At 41.8% G+C, this 20677-nt stretch overlaps 1 protein-coding gene and 1 long non-coding RNA gene across 2 annotated transcripts in view; both read right to left on the bottom strand.

The window, feature by feature from the left end:
• LOC117531951 (CDK-activating kinase assembly factor MAT1-like) overlaps positions 1–20677 on the bottom strand; it is a 117779-nt gene that overhangs the window by 3439 nt on the left and 93663 nt on the right. The window lies entirely within an intron of this gene.
• On the bottom strand, positions 881–20575 carry LOC117532106. The gene is made up of 3 exons (XR_004566784.1): positions 20362–20575; positions 9899–9902; positions 881–891 (listed from the first exon to the last, which is right to left on the bottom strand). It is a non-coding gene; the product is annotated as an uncharacterized LOC117532106 (long non-coding RNA).

Below are 20677 nucleotides of genomic sequence, written 5' to 3'. Positions count from 1 at the left end.
AACTGAAGGCTTTTTAGGGAACTTTTAGGACAACCTGATAATAATGAATTACAATAGTCCAGCCTAGAGGAAATAAATGCATGAATTAGTTTTTCAGCATCACTCTGAGACAAGACCTTTCTGATTTTAGAGATATTGCGTAAATGCAAAAAAGCAGTCCTACATATTTGTTTAATATGCGCTTTGAATGACATATCCTGATCAAAAATGACTCCAAGATTTCTCACAGTATTACTAGAGGTCAGGGTAATGCCATCCAGAGTAAGGATCTGGTTAGACACCATGTTTCTAAGATTTGTGGGGCCAAGTACAATAACTTCAGTTTTATCTGAGTTTAAAAGCAGGAAATTAGAGGTCATCCATGTCTTTATGTCTGTAAGACAATCCTGCAGTTTAGCTAATTGGTGTGTGTCCTCTGGCTTCATGGATAGATAAAGCTGGGTATCATCTGCGTAACAATGAAAATTTAAGCAATACCGTCTAATAATACTGCCTAAGGGAAGCATGTATAAAGTGAATAAAATTGGTCCTAGCACAGAACCTTGAGGAACTCCATAATTAACTTTAGTCTGTGAAGAAGATTCCCCATTTACATGAACAAATTGTAATCTATTAGACAAATATGATTCAAACCACCGCAGCGCAGTGCCTTTAATACCTATGGCATGCTCTAATCTCTGTAATAAAATTTTATGGTCAACAGTATCAAAAGCAGCACTGAGGTCTAACAGAACAAGCACAGAGATGAGTCCACTGTCCGAGGCCATAAGAAGATCATTTGTAACCTTCACTAATGCTGTTTCTGTACTATGATGAATTCTAAAACCTGACTGAAACTCTTCAAATAGACCATTCCTCTGCAGATGATCAGTTAGCTGTTTTACAACTACCCTTTCAAGAATTTTTGAAAGAAAAGGAAGGTTGGAGATTGGCCTATAATTAGCTAAGATAGCTGGGTCAAGTGATGGCTTTTTAAGTAATGGTTTAATTATTGCCACCTTAAAAGCCTGTGGTACATAGCCAACTAACAAAGATAGATTGATCATATTTAAGATCAAAGCATTAAATAATGGTAGGGCTTCCTTGAGCAGCCTGGTAGGAATGGGGTCTAATAAACATGTTGATGGTTTGGATGAAGTAACTAATGAAAATAACTCAGACAGAACAATCGGAGAGAAAGAGTCTAACCAAATACCGGCATCACTGAAAGCAGCCAAAGATAACGATACGTCTTTGGGATGGTTATGAGTAATTTTTTCTCTAATAGTTAAAATTTTGTTAGCAAAGAAAGTCATGAAGTCATTACTAGTTAAAGTTAATGGAATACTCAGCTCAATAGAGCTCTGACTCTTTGTCAGCCTGGCTACAGTGCTGAAAAGAAACCTGGGGTTGTTCTTATTTTCTTCAATTAGTGATGAGTAGAAAGATGTCCTAGCTTTACGGAGGGCTTCCTGCAATGAAACTATGCAGCGCACCTGGAAAGTATTCACAGCGCTGCACTTTTCCACGTTATGTTCCAGCCCTATTCCAAAATGAAGTAAATTATTTTTCCCCTCAAAATTCTACTCACAACACCCCATAATGATAACATGAGAAAAGTTTGTTTGAATCTTTTGCAAATTTATTAAAAATAAAGCATCTGTGAACAGCCATTTTCAGATCTCTCCAGAGATGTGCAATCGGACTCAGGTCTGGACTCTGGCTGGCCCACTCAAGGACATTCATATCTTGGATGTGTGCAAAGGGTCACTGTCCTGCTGAAAGATGAACCGTCGCCCCAGTCTGAGGTCAAGAGCGCTCTGAAGCATGTTTTCACCCAGGATGTCTCTGTACATTGCTGCATTCATCTTTCCCTCAATTCTGACTAGTCTCCCAGTTCCTGCCGCTGAAAATCATCCCCACAGCATGATGCTGCCACCACCATGTTTCATTGTAGTGATGGTATCTGGTTTCCTCCAAACATGACGCCTGGCATTCACACCAAAGAATTCAATCTTTGTCTCATCAAACCAGAGAATTTTGTTTCTCATGGTCTGAGAGTCCTTCAGGTGCCTTTTGGCAAACTCCAGGTAGGCTGCCATGTGCCTTTTACTATAGAGTGGCTTCCATCTGGCCACTCTACATACAGGCCTGATTGGTGGATTGCTGCAGAGATGTTTGTCCTTCTGGAAGGTTCTCTTCTTTCCACAAAGGAATGCTGGAGCTCTGACAGAGTGATCATTAGGTTCTTGGTCACCTCCCTGACTAAGGCCCTTCTCCCCCAATCACTCAGTTTAGATGGGCGGCCAGCTCTATGAAGAGTTCTGCTGGATCTGAACTTCCATTTATGGATGATGGAGGTCAATGTGCTCATTCGGACCTTCAAAGAAGCAGAAATGTTTCTGTACCCTTCCCAGATTTGTGTCTCGAGACAATTCTGTCTCAGAGGTCTACAGACAATTCCTTTGACTTCATGCTTGGTTTATATTCTGACATCCACTGTCAACTGTGGGACCTTATATGTAGACAGGTGTGTGGCTTTCCAAATCAACTGAATTTACCCCAGGTGGACTCCAATTAAGCTGCAGAAACATCTCAAGGATGATCAGTGGAAAAAGGATGCACCTGAGTTCAGTTGTGAGCTTCACGGCAAAGGCTGTCAATATTTATCTACATATGATTTCTTTCTTTCTTTTTTTTTAATAAATTTGCAAAAAAACAAAAACAAACAAACAACTGTTTCACATTGTCATTATGGGGTATTGTGTGTAGCATTTTGAGGGGAAAATGGGAATTTCATCTATTTTGGAATAATGCTGTAACATTAAAAAAAAAAAAAAATGCAGAAACAGTGAAGTGCTGTGAATACTTTCTGGATGCACTGTAGCATCCTTGATACAGTAAATAAACCACTGCCAAGACTGTAAATAAGCTTTGTGACAGATGTTTGTTACATTTGTCAAATCAGGTACATCTAAATAGAAAATGTATACACTGAACTTTTTTTTATAGTATTTCAATTACAACAATTTAACAGTGGTGCCATACTTGAGATCATCATTGATAAATGTGTTCTGTTCCTTAGGTGGGACATCATTTCAAAAGTATACCTTTAGTCCACATTATTTCACACAAGTATTAGTGACCTTACTGGCCACCAGGAAAACACAGTTCCACGACCTCTATGTATTTATTTTATGTTATACGTAGTCGTGCATGTTTAAAGATGCCTGAATGGTCCAAAATATGAGGTTCATTGATGCACACCTGTAGCTATCAGAACTACTGCAGACCCACTAACTGACTGGCTCAGTTAAATTTGGGATTACGGTTTTACGATTGCCAGTGGCAGGGAATATTGTCTCTTTACAGCAGTGATAAAAAGCAGTGCACCACTGTTGGAGAGGTGAAGGCTGTAGTGCCAATACATCAAGCAAAAAGCTAAATAGTCACACAGACTTGCAGGTTCAATGCAGATAACAAAAAAAAAAAAGGTTTTGATAGCTTTCCACCAATATTTCAGCCCAAAACATCTCCTCAAGGAGCCCACAGTGTTTGCATTGAAATCTCACGTTTGTGCACCTAAAATGTTTTCTGCAATATTGCCTCTTTCAAATGGTGCGTACACCATATATAGACAATAAAATTAAAAACAATTTATATGCAATACCTCTATAACAGTAAATAAAAGAAGATGATTTTATGTAATTTAGAAAAATCTGATTTGATGGTTCTGTTGTTGATGATGGTCTAACTCATTTCACATTATTCTGACCTTCATTTTGGCATTAAATTGTACTGCAGCATGTGAAACACCTTGAGATTAGCTCTGTAATTTATCCAGTGACACAAATATGAGTGAGATGTAAATTAGGGTTTTTTGTTTGTTTTTTCCTCACAGCACAGCCACTGTGATAGATGTCACTAAAGTGTGGGGAGTCAGCATTTCACTTGTAAACAAGATTATTTTAGCTGCCGAATGTCACCAAACTTGCTATATGTATTATTTATAGTAACCCTATGAAGCCTATTGTCTCTGGGGTCAAAAGATCAAAAGGTCAGGGCCACTGGATCATGGTTTATAAGAAAAATAAATTTTGTGAGCGCATTAACTTCTTTCCTGATTTCCTGATTGTCACCAAACATATGTGCAGTAGATGGGGCGACCCCAAGCCTACTGATTTTCCACCAAAAGACAGCATTTATGCCCAGTAGACAGACGGTGTAGGGTATGGGCAATAATCATCCAGCCAAACTTTGTATAGTTTGAGGTTTGTTTGTTTTTTTTTTAAATCCCTGCAGACCTCAATTAATTAACATCCACAACAGCTGAGACATCACATAGCCTTGCTGATCAGAATTTGTACTACCGCTGCAAAATTCATAGTTCTGGCAAAAGAGGGTACAAAGTCCTCACACGGCCTCTCTTCCCGTGGGCCAAAAAAATCTTCAAAGTAACATGAGAAACAAGAGCACAGACAGCTCTCTGTGATTTTTGCCCCCATTCAAGCGGCTTTACTGGGAAACCAAACACCTGTGTGGAAGCTCAGAGAGACTGTGAGAGAGAGTGAGTGAGAGCTGAAGAGGGTGTTGGTGGAGCTTCACATACTCACTCACTCATATTTTGCTTTTGTGTTTTATGATTGTATGAGGCGCTTTGGTTGTAATAAAACCTCCTCTCTGATAATAAAGCTGAAACACACTCGCTAACGTGTCTGTGACGTGAACGCAGGAAGTCAAACGGCGAGGAACACAGCATGCGATGACCTTGTGGAGTCCTCCAGTGGGAGGTGAAAGTGAGGAGAGGAATGAGAAACGTCAGTCAGGTCTTACACACAAAGACCACTCATCAGCCACTAGAGAAACGACGCACAAGTTCAAAACAGGAGGCCTAGTGATTAATAATAACTTCATTAGGCCCAAGCTGCTGTAGCCTGTCCTTCAGAGCACTTGAGGGAGGTCTTCTCATATGGCTTCCTGCATCAGATGAGTGCTATCTATTGATTATATTGTACTGGGGCCTTTTTAATGGTGAAAAAAGTGGGCTATTTACAGCCTGGCCAAGTCTGCTCTTCCTGCTAATCTAATCCCCAAGCTACTCATGTGGTCATTCCTTCCAAGAAAGCTGAGAGCTCTGTGTAACTTTATACCTGCTTGCCCCTGAGGAGAGAGAAAGAGCAAAACGAGACGTGTCAGGGGGGTTTGAAAAGTGTAGGTGGGGGGATGAAAGTCAGAAAAAAAAAAAAAAAAAAAAAAGAGGGAGGATATGAGGTGAAATCACCTTTGGGTATCATCATCACAAACCCTCTTCTCTTAAACCAACCCCGTCTGCCCTCTGCTCACCCTAAACACTCGAGGTTAGTTCAGTTCTGCTCCATTAACTCAGCGGCTCAACGCACAACATCCTATAAAATCCGGCTGCGTGCACAGACGTATACGCTGTGACTGAAAGCTGCAGAAACGCGACTCCTTGCATGACTGAACTTGACAACGCTGATATATCAAAAATAAGCTGACACCTGATGACACGTGCAAATGCGTGAAGTGCATTAAGAAGGTGATGTAAAGTTGCACACGAAACCTGCATGGATTTTCACGTCGCTTTCAATCTAAGGAGATGCAGATCAAGATATGAACCAGAAAATGCGAGACTCATCTGAAACAGATGTAGAGTGTGTTCTCTAATGCTATAGTATAAACACATATGGAGGTGGATGATGAGACTTTTATTGAAAAGTGAAGTTAAAATGTCTCTATCACCCTTAGAGCCTGTTTGGAGGTAAGGTTATAAACTGCCTCCTCAGTCAGCCAAGATCGAGAAAATTGAAAATTTATTTACGTACAAGGGATGGAAAGACACATTGCATTGCTTTTTGAAAGAAATGTGATCTCTTGCAAAAGAATTATAAATGATTTATAAAGTACACAAAAGAAAAGACAAATATAAAGGCAGCCTGATTGGGGTGGTGGTGGGGGCGTTCCGGGAATCTGGGATACTGGAGCCGTTGCAACATGCGATCCAGTCTCTATATGACCGGAGTAGAAGCTGTGTGTCCACATTCTTGGCATCACATTAGAATAGTTCCTAGTGGGAGTTGGAATCTCCCCAGGCTGCTCCTTGTCACCAATCTTTGGCTTCATCAGACAGTGACCTCCAACGTGTACTGGGTAGGTTTGAGGCCAAGTGTGAAGTGACTGGGATAAGGATCAGCACCTCTAAATCCGAGACCATGGACCTCTGTCGGAAAAGGGTGTCCCGTTTGGGTCAGGAAAGCATTTCTGCCCCAAGTGGTGGAGTACATGTATCTCAGGGTCCTGTTCATGAGTGGAGGTAAGATGGAGCGTGGCATCAACAGAGACTAGTGCTGCAGACGCTTTCCTAGACCTTCGTGGTGAAGAAAGAGCTGAGCCAGAAGACGAGGCTCTTCAGTCAACTTACATTGCTTTTCTCATCAATGGCCATGAACTTTGGGTAATGGCCGAAAGAACAAGGTTGTGAATACAACAGGCGGAAATCAAACTCCTCCATTCAGTATCTGGGATTTACAGTCACAGTCAGGGTGAGAAGCTGAAATATCTGGGAGGGAATTTGAGTAGAGCTGATGCTTCATTGGAGCTAAAGGAGCCAGCTGAAATGGTTCAGGCCTCTGATGAGGATGCCCCTTATCTACTTAAGGAGGTCTTCCAAGTGCATCCAACTGCGAGGAGGCTCCCGGAAAGACCCAGAACACAGTGGAAGGATTATATTTCCCAGCTGTCTTGGGAATGCCTCAGGATCCACCAAGAAAAGGTAGAGGACTTGGCCAAGGATAGATAAGTGTGGGATAAGCTGCTCGGTCTACTACCACAACGACCCGGATAAGCGGCACAAATTGAATGAACAACATCACAAATTACAGTTTATACTTCAGAATATTTAATTTTTTAAGTTTATCATTTGGCCCAGATTACTTTCTGCATAATAAATGTAAACACTGATGTATTTATGTATTGGATTGTGAAGCTAGTGTATCATTCCACCACAATGCGTATCATGCATGTGTTCCAGTAACATCTTGCTGATAGGTTTGATATTAATACATTATAGCTCATTCAAAGAAGTGCATCTCAGACCAGTTTAATACTCAGCATTAATTAGCAACATCTCTGCTCTGGACAGAGATGTCTGGTGATGCTAACCAGTGAAAAGGACAAATGCGTCTTTGGTACGAGGCCTCTTTAGAGGATCTTTGGGTACCACTAGAATCACTGTTCCGTAAATAAATGGTTACTTTTGGAGACTTAGATGAGGACTATCACTTGCATTTTGAGGGATCATCACATGATTTTTTGGCCATGTGACACATTTCTCTGTGCATGATCCAGCTTGTAGGTGCCTCTGTGTTCAGGATACCAGCAACTGGAAAAGGCCAAAGAGGCGCCTGTGTTGGATCTGGCTACAGCAGGCAGAAGGCTACTTTAGATAGGTGGGATGGACCAGGGTCTGTCTAGGTGACTGCTTTTCAGGCGCTTTCCCAGTGTGGTGGATGCAGCGATGTGTGGCACCAATGCATGCGCACAGATCTGCATTAACTGGTTTTTAACTTCAAATGTTTTCACACCTGAAAGTTCCATCCAAAGCCTGTACACAGATTTTTTCAAACTTGCTTTCACATTGCAATAACGCAAGCACACCAAAAATGTTTACAGATGTGCACGTTCTGTTGTCCTCACCCCGTCACCTTCTCCAGCCTGCAGTTGCAACTGATCACCAGTCTGAATCAGTAGACACAAAGGCAGAATCTTTGACGTTTTGTTTCCATTGTAATGGTATTATATTTATATTGCTACCACCAACAACTTTACATGCACTACCCAAAATGCCTAACAATTTACCAAGTGAACAACCCTGCAATGCAAAAATTGTGTTGCCACTGACAGGAAAGAAGGAGAACAGTGCAATCTTAATGCATTATTGCATTAATGCACCTACAGTAGTGTTCAGAATAATAGTAGTGCTATGTGACTAAAAAGATTAATCCAGGTTTTGAGTATATTTCTTATTGTTACATGGGAAACAAGGTACCAGTAGATTCAGTAGATTCTCACAAATCCAACAAGACCAAGCATTCATGATATGCACACGCTTAAGGCTATGAAATTGGGCTATTAGTAAAAAAAGTAGAAAAGGGGGTGTTCACAATAATAGTAGCATCTGCTGTTGACGCTACAAACTCAAACCTATTATGTTCAAACTGCTTTTTTAGCAATCCTGTGAATCACTAAACTAGTAGTGATTCACAGGAATCACAGGAATGTGGTTATAATTGTATAACCACAGTTTTTAATGTTTTCTTCACATATGCGAGGCATTAATTTTGTTGGTTTGGAACCAAGATTTTGCTGGTTTACTAGTGTGCTTGGGGTCATTGTCTTGTTGAAACACCCATTTCAAGGGCATGGCCTCTTCAGCATAAGGCAACATGACCTCTTCAAGTATTCTGACATATCCAAACTGATCCATGATACCTGGTATGCGATATATAGGCCCGACACCATAGTAGGAGAAACATGCCCATATCATGATGCTTGCACCACCATTCTTCACTGTGTTCACTGTGAACTGTGGCTTGAATTCAGAGTTTGGGGGTCGTCTCACAAACTGTCTGCGGCCCTTGGACCCAAAAAGAACAATTTTACTCTCATCAGTCCACAAAATATTCCTCCATTTCTCTTTAGGCCAGTTGATGTGTTCTTTGGCAAATTGTAACCTCTTCTGCACATGTCTTTTATTTAACAGAGGGACTTTGAGGAGGATTCTTGCAAATAAATTAGCTTCACACAGGCGTCTTCTAACTGTCACAGCACTTTCAGGTAACTCCAGACTGTCTTTGATCATCCTGGAGCTGATCAATGGGTGAGCCTTTGCCATTCTGGTTATTCTTCTATCCATTTTGATGGGTGTTTTCCGTTTTCTTCCATGCATCTCTGGTTTTTTGTCCATTTTAAAACATTGGAGATCAATGTAGATGAACAGCCTATAATTTTTTGCACCTGCGTATAAGTTTTCCCCTCTCCAATCAACTTTTTAATCAAGCTACGCTGTTCTTCTGAACAATGTCTTGAACGTCCCATTTTCCTCAGGCTTTCAAAGAGAAAAGCATGTTCAACAGGTGGTGGCTTCATCCTTACATAGGGGACACCTGATTCACACCTGTTTGTTCCACAAAATTGATGAACTCACTGACTGAATGCCACACTACTATTATTGTGAACACCCCCTTTTCTACTTTTTTTTTTTACTAATGGCCCAGTTTCATAGCCTTAAGAGTGTGCATATCATGAATGCTTGGTCTTGTTGGATTTGTGAAAATCTACTGAATCTACTGGTACCTTGTTTCCCATGTAACAATAAGAAATATACTCAAAACCTGGATTAATCTTTAGTCACATAGCAATACTATTATTCTGAACACTACTGTAATGCTCCTAATAATCCACAAAATGCTTTCACACTGTAAACAAACTGGGCTGAGGCTACCTCTCTTAGACATCCCAAAAATCTGTTGTCTGGCCCAGACGTTCTCAGCTTCCACCCCTCTCAAACCAAACTGAAAAGGTCAACACTTCAAATGAATAGGGTTGGTGTGAAAGCATCCTTAGAAGACAAGAAGTGTTGCAAACTATATTAATTGATGCAAAGACAGTTTTTATTCTTTTGTTGTTGTAGGTAGTTTCTTATTTTCTAACTTTACAATAACTGGTAACAAGTAACATTATATGTCCTTCGTGGTTAGCCACAGATGATCCCCGATGTCCGAAAGCATATCGCATATCAACTGCAGACAATCTTACGGTGCACTGCCCATATGTTTTTTTTTTTATCTCCTTCTTTCACACCACACACCTTCCTACATCACTGTCCTTTCTCTTTGCGGACTGGACTGTCTTTTGTTCACAGGCCCCTGAAATCTAAGCCTTTTTGGCCGGAAACATCTTTCAGTCTCCAGGCCTCACTAGAGCATTAGCTGCAACTTGATACGGGTCTTTTCAAAGACTTGTATTATTGAGTAAATATGGGTCACTTTGGAGAAGCCCATTATGTCGCTTTGGGGGAGCGAGAAAGGACTAGTGTAGGCGATGAAGACAAGTAAATGACACACTGACAGTGTGCACGTCAGACTGTTGGTGCCACTGGGGAATATTACAGGGGTTTTCCATTTGTAGATGCATGCAAAGGAACAATATTGTGTCGACAAACAAAACAATCCTTAATAACTCATGTCAACATAAATGATGGGAACTGTAATATTGATGGGAAAGCAGTAGCGTATTAGCAGGGTGGAGATGAGGTGGGGGCGCTGATTTCACAAGCATGTCAGAACTCTTCTCAAAGCAGAACAGATGAACCTACTGCAATAATGTTGAAATTACACTCTTCGCTGACATTCATGCGTTTCCAAGACCTGTGTCCAGTTGATTCATAGCTATTCAGCGCCAACTACATTTTTCCACTTGGATCTGGAGCTCTAGTACACGTGCAACATCTTCTGCTATTGCTAATGGTCAGAGATTTTCCTGAATACACCCTGAAAGTATTCCCCGCTCCTGCTGTCTGGAAAACACCGCAGAACCCCATGTCTAATTCAAAGTGAAAAGATAAGTGGGGAAATGTTCTGGCGGGTTCCGCTTGATTTCCATCCGAGAATGTGTGGCTCCTCTGCGTGTTTGGATCAGCGATGCTGCAGGGGAACAGGCGGTGTTTAGGTTCTTTAGGGAAATAGCTGTGGGGCCGAGACTCCAGAAGGGAAAACGGCCTGTAGCAGATATCAGATGGAGATGGGGGCTGCTTTGGGGCCCTCATCTAGACTCAATGTGTTGACTGGAATTGGATTAAGAAGAGCCATGGAAGCCCAATGCTTAATGGAAAAGAAAAGAGCCTGTAATGCTTCAGTGGATATTTCAGCAAAGAGATACTTAATCAACAGAGCTGACAAATGAGAGCATTTGGAGTGTTCAAGAACACTCACTTTAGACATACTGTATGTGGTTTGGCTACTTTAACACAATTTTACAACCATGTGTATGACACACAGCGTGTTCACAAAGGCCCCTTTTGTGGAACACTAACTGTAGCTGGGTTTCCATTACAGATTTGTGAAAAAGTTAAGCGGTATTTCTAAAATATCGACAAAACACTGTAGCAAAATGACAGTGTTTCCACTGAGGTTTAGAATGTGAGTGCTGGGCTTTGTCCTCTCACAATATAGCGGCCATTCCAGTAAGGATCTCACAAGAACTGCAATTCCAATAGTCATGGCTCCGGATGGACATGTCCTGCTAAATATGGCCATTTTGGCGTTTTTTCTAGTCATATATTTCCGTAAGATCATCTCTTATAACAAGTTCTCTATCTCCTACTTCGTCCACATATACCACAAAAAGTATTTTACACTGTCATGTGACCCTTTCTGCACATCATGTGACCAATAACTGCAGAAAAAGTATTTTCCATTACACTTTTGTGAATTATGGCTTTTCCAAATCACCCAAAAGACCAGTGACTGTAAAAGCTTTTTTTTCTTCTTTTTTTTTTTGCAATATTTCAGCCCCCCTCCTGGAATCTACATTTATATTTAGTGTATTTTCAATTTCTGCAATGTGGAGTATAATGGAAACCTGCATAGTGATGCACCAGTAGAAGTTAAATTTTTCTGAAAGAATACATAAATTTTGGATTCTAGCTATTCTTGCACTTTTTCCTCTGTTCCATAACTTCGAGGTTTCAACCCTAATTGGAGACCAGGCCTCAGAATTTGGCATCAATCTGCTTTCAGGGCATCTTTGCTAATCCAGGGCCAGCAACTGTGCAATTTTTTTTTTTTTTACAGCACAAAGGACGTGATGGTTTTCCACCTGTCTGTTGTCAGCATGATTCATGAGCCAAAAAATGCAGGCTGACTGTCAGAGCCGCAATGAGTCAACACGAGAAGGAAAAATGACATCTAAAAGATAAATCAATAAACTCCACCTTACCTGAGACAGTTCCAAGAACTGATGCCTCATTAACTATGTTTATTAAAGCGAAGCAGCTTAAATTGGCGTGTTGAGTGCATAAAGGAAGCAGCTGACACAGACAGGGCAAGTTCCGACCAAACAGAGGCTGACCATATTTCTGAAAGGCCTACTGGACGGCAGTCTGGATGTCCGGAAGTCTTCCTTTAGCGCTCAGCTCTAACAGCCGTTGAGGATTCCTCGCCTGGGAAAGACGGGGGGCTAAAGGGAGGGTGCAGAGCCACACACCTGCCAGATGATTTGTCATTATAGAGGGGTCAGCACTCACAGCTGTCACCCCCTAATCACCCATCCTACCCCCCTTAAATCACCCCCCCAACCTACTCCCCAACTCCACTCCGGTCCTCTGAAAACGCCCCCTGCATTCCTCTCGAAGCTCCGGTTTCACTCAGAGCACTGCTACCCATCTGCCCCTCCTTCCCCTGGAAGAAAATGTACCAGTGTGGGAGAGATAGTACACTGAATGCATTGTGTGGGTGTGCAATGTGTGCCCCCGCCTAAAATGTGTGTCTCTACACACAATTCACAAACTTGAATATATGTTTAGCTAAGAGTTAGTGTTGATGCCTGTACCAGTACAATGAATTACAATATTACTGCTAGAAAATGTATGACTTGGACAAGACTGCAATCCAGACCCACCGAGAGACAGACCAAATAGACACACACAAAAACTCTCACAGGTATACTATATCTGTCAACAGCGTTCTTTCATCACCACGGGTCATAGGTCACACTCTTTTCCACTGAATGCAGTTTCCTCTGGGACATGCAAGTGTGTGAGACAGATCCTCCACCATTAGCCTACTCACTGTCCGCCAGATTATCTCAAATTGTACTCCGAGTGTGTGCGGTGTGGGGGCACACAGTGCAGTTACATCATACCCTCCTGAGCCCTTATCCATTATCATGCGTCTTATCACCGCTGACAGTTTGCCTCTCTGTATCTTAAAAAGACAGGCTATGGAGGAGGGTATCGCTAATGCTTTGTTAAAGGGAGAACATGCTTCGAGTGTTAAACATCGAGTGACACTTGACATTAACACTTCTACATTATCTCGTGGGTTGAGTGACAGGCTTCAAGCTGTCCTCAAGAATACATCCTGTTGGTATTGTTGATAAATCAAACACCTACTCTTGTTTTGTCTATCAAATACTCCAGTGGAGCAGTGCTGGTGATAAAGACCAACTGTGTCACATGCGTCCAAAATGCAACTTTGCTTCCTGGTCCAAGGCTCACTTGTCACTAATTCTCCAAACTGTGTCTTGGCCCTGCAGCTCCTCTATTAATCCTGATGGGGGCAGTACAGGCTGGCTGACTTGGCCACTGGCTTCACAACTAACCCACAGCCACAACACTAGTGGAACCATCTCAGCCCTGGTGGCCACATGATACAGAAAGAATCTTTCTTTCATGTTCAGAGTTGCCACTTGATAACTCTGGCCCCTAGAGAGTAGAAGGTAAAGGAGGCTGGGGGCCAGCAAACAAGACCAGAGAGAGGATAATGACATGACATCAGTGCCATCGTTAACCAAATGGGGCCCTAAACAATGGAAGGAGACATATGCTGTTCAGTGAGTAGTTTCTAGCATGAGTTCAGAGAGCAAGATACAGAATTGAAGAATATAAGATTCCCAGGGAGGTTCGCCTCCACACGTATCAGTTACTGAAGCAGCTCCAGTACTGGGAAGAAGCAAAAAGGAGTTCAATTATTAGGCAGAAAAACCAGAAAAACACTGGCTGGAGGACAAGGAGCGGTACGGCGGCGGAAGAGTGATAATTCATACATCGTAGTGAAGGACCTCCTACTGTGAGGTGTGCGTGGCAAGTCCCCACAGTAAAGCTCTACACGACAGAAGTTTGTTTTCTTTTTCCAGCTCTTAAGAGGAGACGATGAGCCAGCTAATCCCACTGTACATCGCTGAGCGGTCTGCCCTAAGGGTGAGAAGCAGAGAATAGACACAAACTTCCAGCCTCTTTTGTGAAACACACAGGCCAACTGTGTGCAAATCCGTCTGCTAGGCGGCAATGTCACTTCGCCTCTCCAACAGCCATAGGCTGTTTGACACACTGGTGGACAAAAAAAAAAAAAGTCTAAGACACCATGTGTAAGTGATTTTGATCAACAAATGTTCACAAAAGCAGCTTCAGGATGACAGAATTACTATGACGGCTTTGGACAATGATACAAAAAACCTGATATTTAGCTAATTTAAAGGCTGGAGTTATAATCAAGACATCAGCAGACATGGCAGCACGGTGGCTTAGTGGTAAGCACTGTTGCCTCACAGCAAGAAGGTCAAGGGTTTGAGTCACACTTGTGGCCTTTCTGTGTGGAGTTTGCATGTTCTCCCCGTGTTGCGTGGGTTTCCTCCGGGTGCTCCGGTTTCCTCCCACATTTAAAGACATGCAGGTTAGGTGAATTGGAAACTTTATATCGGTCCAGGTCTCCCTTGCAAAAGAGATCTTGATCTCAATGGGACTAACCTGGTTAAATAAAGGTTAAACTAAAATGAAATTAAATTTAGAATAACAATCACAGAACATGAACAAAAGCGAATATGATCACATATAATTCCACTGTTATCGAAATTCCTGGTAAGAAGATTTACATTGTGAAAGTAGTCTCATCAAACAAGCGGTTATTTGCAGAGACTCATAAAAGGAGTATTACTTGCATGGTGACGGTGTTTGGCCATGTGGCGCCTTTCTCTGTGCATGATCCAGCACACAGGTGTCTCAGTATCGAGAACCCCAGCAAATGGATAAGGCCAAGGCCACATCCATGTTTTACCCGGCAGCAGCAGAGAGATGGTTACTATTGAGCGGTGGCAATGGGCTGGTTGTCTGCACAGGTGAATGACATCCAGGACCAGGGCGGTACCATAGTATGGTGAATGCAGCAACTCATGGCACAGGTGCATGCTCCCAGACTTGACTTCATACTAATTCACTTAGAAATCAAGTCTCTAAAAGACCTTGTCACTCTCACAGACATACATCCCGGAAAGTCATAGTTTGAAACCTTGTCCTTACCTTAGACAACCTTAGAAGGTTCAGGAGGGTGTTCATGATCATCATGGGATTTTCAAGATTTTCAAAAATAATTTTTTTCTGCCACAAATTTTGACATTCTTTGGAAATTGCTTGCATTCCCTTGGAGCTCGTAACATCTTTGTGCGTCATGATGTCAAATCAAATCAAATCAATTTTATTTATATAGCGCCAAATCACAACAAACAGTTGCCCCAAGGTGCTTCATATTGTAAGGCAAAAGCCATACAATAATTACAGAAAAAACCCCAACGGTCAAACGACCCCCTGTGAGCAAGCACTTGGCAACAGTGGGAAGGAAAAACTCCCTTTTAACAGGAAGAAACCTCCAGCAGAACCAGGATCAGGGAGGGGCAGTCTTCTGCTGGGACTGGTTGGGGCTGAGGGAGAGAACCAGGAAAAGACATGCTGTGGAGGGGAGCAGAGATCAATCACTAATGATTAAATGCAGAGTGGTGCATACAGAGCAAAAGAGAAAGAAACACTCAGTGCATCATGGGAACCCCCAGCAGTCTAAGTCTATAGCAGCATAACTAAGGGATGGTTCGGGTCTACCTGATCCAGCCCTAACTATAAGCTTTAGCAAAAACGAAAGTTTTAAGCCTAATCTTAAAAGTAGAGAGGGTGTCTGTCTCCCTGATCCGAATTGGAGCTGGTTCCAGAGGAGAGGAGCCAGAAAGCTGAATGCTCTGCCTCCCATTCTACTCTTAAAAACCCTAGGAACTACAAGTAAGCCTGCAGTCTGAGAGCGACAGCGCTCTATTGGGGTGATATGGTACTATGAGGTCCCTAAGATAAGATGGGACCTGATTATTCAAAACCTTATAAGTAAGAAGAAGAATTTTAATTCTATTGTAGAATAACAGGAAGCCAATGAAGAGAGGCCAATATGGGTGAAATATGCTCTCTCCTTCTAGTCCCCGTCAGTACTCTAGCTGCAGCATTTTGAATTAACTGAAGGCTTTTCAGGGAACTTTTAGGACAACCTGATAATAATGAATTACAATGTTCAGCCTAGAGGAAATAAATGCATGAATCACTCTGAGACAAGACCTTCTAATTTTAGAGATATTGCGCAAATGCAAAAAAGCAGTCCTACATATTTGCTTAATATGCGCATTGAAGGACATATCCTGATCAAAAATGACTCCAAGATTTCTCACAGTATTACTAGAGGTCAGGGTAATGCCATCCAGAGCAAGGATCTGGTTAGACACCATGTTTCTAAGATTGTGGGGCCAAGTACAATAACTTCAGTTTTATCTGAATTTAAAAGCAGGAATTAGAGGTCATCCATGTCTTATGCTGTAAGACATTCCTGCAGTTTAACTAATTGTGTGTGTCCTCTGGCTTCATGGATAGATAAAGCTGGGTATCATCTGCGTAATGAAAATTTAAGCAATGCTTTCTAATAACCTGCCTAAGGGAAGCATGTATAAAGTGAATAAAATTGGTCCTAGCACAGAACCTTGTGGAACTCCATAATTAACCTTAGTCTGTGAAGAAGACTCCCCATTTACATGAACAAATTGTAATCTATTAGATAAATATGATTCAAACCACCGCAGCGCAGTGCCTTTAATACCTATGGCATGCTCTAATCTCTGTAATAAATTTTATGGTCAACAGTATAAAAAGCAGCACTGAGGTCTAACAGGACAAGCACAGAGATGAGTCCACTGTCTGAGGCCATAAGATCATTTGTAACCTTCACTAATGCTGTTACTGTACTATGATGAATTCTAAAACCTGACTGAAACTCTTCAAATACAACCCCTGGCAAAATAATCAGCGGCCTCGGAGGATGTTCATTCAGTTGTTTAATTTTGTAGAAAAAAAGCATCACAGACATGACACAAAACTAAAGTCATTTCAAATGGCAACTTTCTGGCTTTAAGAAACACTATAAGAAATCAGGAAAAAAAATTGTGGCAGTCAGTAACGGTTACTTTTTTAGACCAAGCAGAGGGAAAAAAAATGGAATCAATTCTGAGGAAAAATTATGGAATCACCCTGTAAATTTTCATCCCCAAAACTAACACCTGCATCAAATCAGATCTGCTCAGTCTGCATCTAAAAAGGAGTGATCACACCTTGGAGAGCTGTTGCACCAAGTGGACTGACATGAATCATGGCTCCAACACGAGAGATGTCAATTGAAACAAAGGAGAGGATTATCAAACTCTTAAAAGAGGGTAAATCATCACGCAATGTTGCAAAAGATGTTGTTCACAGTCATGTGTCTAAACTCTGGACCAAATACAAACAACATGGGAAGGTTGTTAAAGGCAAACATACTGGTAGACCAAGGAAGACATCAAAGCATCAAGACAGAAAACTTAAAGCAATATGTCTCAAAAATGCACAACAAAACAAATGAGGAAGAATGGGAGGAAACTGGAGTCAACGTCTGTGACCGAACTGTAAGAAACCGCCTAAATGTTGTATGGCTGGGGGGCCTGGCTGCCTTTTTGTTTCTGTCTTTTGTTTTTCCTTCCAGGTGGCTTGCATTTGGGACTGAGTGGCTGTGTTGCTGAGGTTATCAGGACCTCACCCTGATCACCTGCGGCTCGTCAGGACTCACAGCTGTGGTGCATCTATATGGATTGGAACATGGTGGCATTTAAGACTGGAGTATACAGTGTGTTTTGCCAGAGACCCGACCTTGTGACCAGACGGGTGAGATCGTCGTCTCGGGAGCCATCTCATCATCAGTGGATGCAGAGAACGTCCAGGGTTTGATGCACGGTCTGTGAAAGAGGAGGGGGTGAGGTCTCACGCTCGTCAGCACACTTCCTGAGGTACGTTAGATTTTGTGACTAACTTTATACAGTCAGTAAATGTGGTGTCCCTCACACCTTTTTATTGAGCTGTATGTTAGTCATGTATCGGCTTCCACTGCAGTGGAGTTTTGTGAACTGGATGTTCCATGCCTGCAGGTTGGGAAGCTGATTAGTAATTAAGCCAGGAAGTGTTTGCTGTTTGTACACCTTTAGTGTCTCTCTGTGTGTAGAGTGTGGACTCACATAATGGTTCCTTCTTTCACAGACTCGGTTTGTTGCGGCCACCTGGGGGGTGTCGGCGGGGTCCTTGGGTCCGAACGCTTCTGGCTCCGGACCGTTAGCGCTGCTGGGAGCGCACCACGCCAGACCGCACTCTTTTTTTTTGTATCACTGTTATGTATTAAATTCAGTTAGCCTTTGTACCGTGCTCTGCTTATTTCATACTGGGTCCTTCAAACGCTGGTCGGTTCTCCGAGCTGCGTCCGACACATAACAAAGGAAATGGATTTACATACAGAAAAGCTAAACGAAAGCCATCATTAACACCTAAACAGAAAAAACAAGTTACAATGGGCTAAGGAAAAGCAATCGTGGACTGTGGATGACTGGATGAAAGTCATATTCAGTGATGAATCTCGAATCTGCATTGGGCAAGGTGATGATGCTGGAACTTTTGTTTGGTGCCGTTCCAATGAGATTTATAAAGATGACTGCCTGAAGAGAACATGTAATTTCCACAGTCATTGATGATATGGGGCTGCATGTCAGGTAAAGGCACTGGGGAGATGGCTGTCATTACATCATCAATAAATGCAAAGTTTACGTTGATATTTTGGACACTTTTCTTATCCCATCAATTGAAAGGATGTTTGGGGATGATGAAATCATTTTTCAAGATGATAATGCATCTTGCCATAGAGCAAAAACTGTGAAAACATTCCTTGCAAAACACATAGGGTCAATGTCATGGCCTGCAAATAGTCCGGATCTTAATCCAATTGAAAATCTTTGGTGGAAGTTGAAGAAAATGGTCCATGACAAGGCTCCAACCTGCAAAGCTGATCTGGCAACAGCAATCAGAGAAAGTTGGAGCCAGATTGATGAAGAGTACTGTTTGTCACTCATTAAGTCCATGCCTCAGAGACTGCAAGCTGTTATAAAAGCCAGAGGTGGTGCAACAAAATACTAGTGATGTTTGGAGCGTTCTTTTGTTTTTCATGATTCCATAATTTTTTCCTCAGAATTGAGTGATTCCATATTTTTTTCCCTCTGCTTGGTCTAAAAAAGTAACCGTTACTGCCAACCGTTTTTTTTCTGATTTCTTATAGTGTTTCTTAAAGCCAGAAAGTTGCCATTTGAAATGACTTTAGTTTTGTGTCATGTCTGTGATCTGCTTTTTTTCTACAAAATTAAACAACTGAATGAACATCCTCCGAGGCTCGTGATTCCATAATTTTTGCCAGGGGTTGTAGACCATTCTTCTGAAGATGATCAGTTAGCTGTTTTACAACTACCCTTTCAAGAACTTTTGAGAGAAAGGAAGGTGGAGATTGGCCTATAATTAGCTAAGATAGCTGGGTCAAGTGATGGCTTTTTAAGTAATGGTTTAATTACTGCCACCTTAAAAGCATGTGGTACATAGCCAACTAATAAAGATAGATGATCATATTTAAGATCGAAGCATTAATTAATGGTAGGGCTTCCTTGAGCAGCCTGGTAGGAATGGGGTCTAATAGACATGTTGATGGTTTGGAAGAAGTAACTAATGAAAATAACTCAGACAGAACAATCGGAGAGAAAGAGTCTAACCAAATACCGGCATCACTGAAAGCAGCCAAAGATAACGATACGTCTTTGGGATGGTTATGAGTAATTTTTTCTCTAATAGTTAAAATTTTATTAGCAAAGAAAGTCATGAAGTCATTACTAGTTAAAGTTAAAGGAATACTCGGCTCAATAGAGCTCTGACTCTTTGTCAGCCTGGCTACAGTGCGGAAAAGAAACCTGGGGCTCTTATTTTCTTCAATTAGTGATGAGTAGTAAGATGCCTAGCTTTACGGAGGGCTTTTTTTTTAGAGCAACAGACTCTTTTTCCAGGCTAAGTGAAGATCTTCTAAATTAGTGAGACGCCATTTCCTCTCCAACTTACGGGTTATCTGCTTTAAGCTGTCACAGGCGGCCATTTTACTACGATCACAGACGTTCCAAAAAAGTGCAAAACAGGAGGAAACTGCTAATTCCGACTTGTCTCCTGACAGGCCGCCTTATAAAGTGCTGACCTGGGAACAGGCTGTTTTATAAAGTGCAGACCTGGCAACCCGCACAAAAATGAAAGAAAGCAGCTGCATCCTTGACCAGACATGATCAAAAACCAGAACAAACGCTGCTTCGGCTTCAAATTTTTACCCAAGTTTCAAGCCGTAGTCATTACAAATACAGTTTAAAGAAGTTTAAACATGATTGACGCCATTAAGAATATGCACACCCCACGGTTACCACGTACTATCAATGATTTCGAGAATCGGGATTATATTTTTGAACAGTTCAAAAATTGGATCCCGATTTCAAATCTGGTGCCAATGAGGGCCGTATCTACTACATATGTCAAGTTTGTTCAATATTGACGAAGATCGATCAAGAAGCTACTGTGATGCTTCAAAACATGCCCCGAGTTGCTATTCAGGATTAAACGTGAAGGAACAGTGCTCTGCGGAATAGCACCATCACCAAGACATTGGTGTCAAAGTTGTGCTAAAGTGATACTACGGGTGTCCTATGGTCGTTTTCAGTCAGCTCACACGGTACT

This window comes from Thalassophryne amazonica, chromosome 19, assembly GCF_902500255.1.
Source record: "Thalassophryne amazonica chromosome 19, fThaAma1.1, whole genome shotgun sequence".
NCBI classification, from domain to species: Eukaryota; Metazoa; Chordata; class Actinopteri; order Batrachoidiformes; family Batrachoididae; genus Thalassophryne; species Thalassophryne amazonica.
The sequence above is the reverse complement of the archived record's forward strand: the minus strand, read 5'-3'. Positions and strand labels throughout refer to the sequence as shown.